A 3,706-nucleotide genomic window follows, 5' to 3' on the forward strand; every position below is an offset into this window, starting at 1 on the left:
TTCTTATCACTTCTAGCTAGTCACTTCACTTCCAAATATTCTTTCCCCTTTTTCTCAACTATACACTGCTAGATCTGATTATACCACCTACTAAAGCCTCTTTACTAGTTGTCAATGCTCGGAAAATGCTGGGCTTCAAAATCACCTGACAAGCCTGATGAGACAGAATACAGGACTGACACCAGATTTTCTTCCACTATAGGACTAAGAAGGAGGCTCGAGATCTGCATTTATCATGAAGATGATCTCTTAGACACACTGAGAAATTTGAAGAAATCTTGGATAAAATAAAAACTTTCATGGCTTATTTCTTCTAGCTCCTTGCCTGCTTTTGCTTTTATTCCCTGTTCCAAATTAGTTATTCTCAAGAAAAAAAAAAAAAAACACCGGATAGCTTTCTTGACTTTGTGAATATTAGGTCCTCTGTGTTCATCTTTCCTCACTTCTCTTTCTCTATTTAACTGTTATTTATCTTCTTTCTTTTATAAATGAATCCAAACATCAACCACAGAGATGTTTTATGTGGTTTATGCTTTATGTGTGTTTTATGGGTTGCCCCAGTGCATTTTGACACCCCACTGTAGGTGACGGAACCAGTTTCTTTATTTTCTTCATTTCTAACTTTTACCATTTAAGACTACAAATAACTGTTGTTTTTTTCTCATCCGCCAGTCCTTTAGCTTTCTGAAGACAGTGATCGTACTTGGTTGTCCATATCTCTACTGCTTTTGTATAAAGCCTTCGCATAGTAGGCACTTAGGGTACATTTGATGAAATAAAGTGCTTTTTTTAGTAAATCATAGAGCCCGTCTTACATGGACAATAATTTTGACATTTCTAAATATCTTTATTATATACACAATATTGCTTTACACTATAATAATAAAATAGTCTTAATTCATTACAGATTTTCAATGGTCCTATGAAGCAAGTTTATATATTTTCAAATACATACTCAGTTGATTGAAAGATAGGCATTTAAGTATTGAAAACTGGCAACAATTTAATAGAAAATAGACACAACCCTGCTGTTTTTGGCATGAAGGCTGACAAGAAATTATTTTAGGTTGAATATAGTTAGAGGATTTAGGTCACTAGGCACTCCTTACTTAGATTGGAGCTGGGCCAGGGTTCAGGCTAACCAACCTGCCCTCTACCAAAAAGTGCCCTGGGATGCTTAATGACCACAAATGGCCAGAGCCTCAGCTTTATGTCTCATCCAATAAGCTCTCTTGTCTCTCAAGATAGTGAAATGAAGAGTGAGTCATAAGGAAATCAATAGCGTTATATTCAAACAAGACAATTTAGACCAAAACACATTCCATTTTCTCATTAGCCATGGAGCCAAAGGAGGAAAACAAAGAATTTGCATTCATCTGAAATTACACACAGATGGAACTGTTGCTTCCCACTGCCTGGTGAAGGCTCCGAAGTGCATGCAATCAAATGTAGTTTATTAAAACTAACTTTAAAAATGCATGTTGTTTCCTCTTATTTATTCAATAATTGATTAATTACAGCCTGCTTTATTTCTATCAGTGACATTTCCCACTTTCATTTTTCCTTTTCATTTCTGAAGTTTGATTGGCTTTGGGAAATTGTGTTTTAAGTGAATTTTTAGATAATTAAAGGAAAGTTAAATTCCTTTTAAAATGAAAGTTACACTGATTTTATAAAGTCTTTCACTGGGATATATATGGATTATGACCTCACTTTTTATGCTTTCCAGCACAAAGCAGAAGCCATATAACTGGAAGGGTTAGATGATTGTGTTTATTCTTTTCTGGAAACTTCCAATTTTGTAAGAATTTGTTCATATTCTAGTTCAGTATTATGCAATAGAAATATAATGTGTCATGTATGTAAATTTGAACTTCCTGCTAAGCACACTAAAAATGTACAAAAGAAACAGCTGAAATAAATATATTTAAACTAGTCTATCTAAAATGTTATTACAACATGTTATCAATATAAAAATGATTAAGAAGAGATGCTGTATTCTTCTTTTTTTTAGTAATATGTGTTTGAGAGCCAGTATGTATTTCATATTAACAGCACAGCTCAATTCAGGCCAGTTTTATTTTAAGTCCTCAGTAGTTATGGAAGATAAGTGGCAGTTCTACTTGATCTAAGTATAATACCGCATTATCACTGAGTCCCTTTAGAAGTTGCCCCAGTGCGTTTTGACATGGTGGAAATTTTTAAATTTCTTGAACATTTCACTCTACCACCAACGAAAACAGGAAAAGAGTTATTTATTTTACTTCAAAATATCTACAGATTATACAGGATGTGGTGGGTTTATGATCAGTGCTCAGAGAGCAATTAGCATTTGAATTAAGCCACATGAAGATAACACCAGGCGATTACCCATTTTAACAGCTGCTAAGTGGTGTTAATTGCCGGCTATAGATCCCAAGCTGAGCAGTTTTCCATGTATTGCACAAACAGAACAAAACAAAGGAGAAGTAAAAAGAAAAAGTATTATCTTCATTATACAAGGTACAGTATAGGATGACGTAATGTACCATTATAACCTCGCCATTTATGAAATTGTCCATGTGTGAGTAATATTTATGGAAGAAATGTATATACACATATATATTTCAAATAATACATGTTTGAAACATTTGTACATATATAAAATTAGCAGTGTTAACATTTCAAAATTCTTGAAACTGTAAATGAAGGAATTCTTGATATTTAAATTAGTTAGGGGAAGATGAGGTTAAAAGTTGCAAGAAACTGAAGAATATAAAGCACAGCTAAACCAGTTCTATGAAAAACTGTCCAAAAGAAGTGGAAACCATGAGCTATTAGATAATGCTGACTGAGCTAAGCTATGTAAGTATTTATTGACATTTCAGCTTTTAGTTCCTGAAATGGTGGCTAGAATAACATAATTGGTTTCCATTGAATCAATGAGACAAGGAAACAATAAACTGATCACATGGAGAAATTAAAAGGGTTCAGTTATTTATTTTTAATAATTTGCACTGTTAAAGTGAAGGCATTGATTTGATATAGAATATTTCATGGTTCAGTTTGCATATAAACTGACACATTTATTTTGGCAAAACTTACCTACATAAAGTGGCCATGGATGTCTTATTTAATATAGCCATCCTTTGATCGGCTCAGCTTGGCTTTAGGACATGTGATTCTCAGCCTGCAGTACATAATCTACTTTTCAAAGGGGGCTAAATTCCTAGGTACATTTGCCACCTAATGCCTTGTAGAGCTTTATGTTTTCCTAGCAGGTCACTTCATAACTGTAGCTAGGTTATGAGCCATTAAAAGTCCACACACAGCAGATGTGAAGAGTTAGAAATTTACCTTTTCAGATTAAGCCTTACATTTGAGAGACTACACATACAAATGGACATTGACCCCGAAACTGACCCACTACATGTAACAGTCAGTCCAGGAAGCTAGCTACTATCCAGAACATCCAATCCAGGCATCCAAATCACCATCCCTGTAACATTCCACCCAAAAGAGTCAAGACGTGATCAATGATTGGCAGCTTCCTTACTTTTTGACCCCATTTCTAACTTAAGACCAACTTGAAAACACCCTAACCAATAACATAGGATACCCTGCTTCTACATAGCCCACCTCCAGCTTTCTCAAACTAACCACTGCAGTCCCAGCATACCTGAAATCTTTCTCTTTGTCCAGTAGAAAACAAAGTAGAAGTATTTTC

The sequence above is a fragment of the Tamandua tetradactyla genome, chromosome 8 (genome assembly GCF_023851605.1).
Source record: "Tamandua tetradactyla isolate mTamTet1 chromosome 8, mTamTet1.pri, whole genome shotgun sequence".
Lineage (NCBI taxonomy): Eukaryota > Metazoa > Chordata > Mammalia > Pilosa > Myrmecophagidae > Tamandua > Tamandua tetradactyla.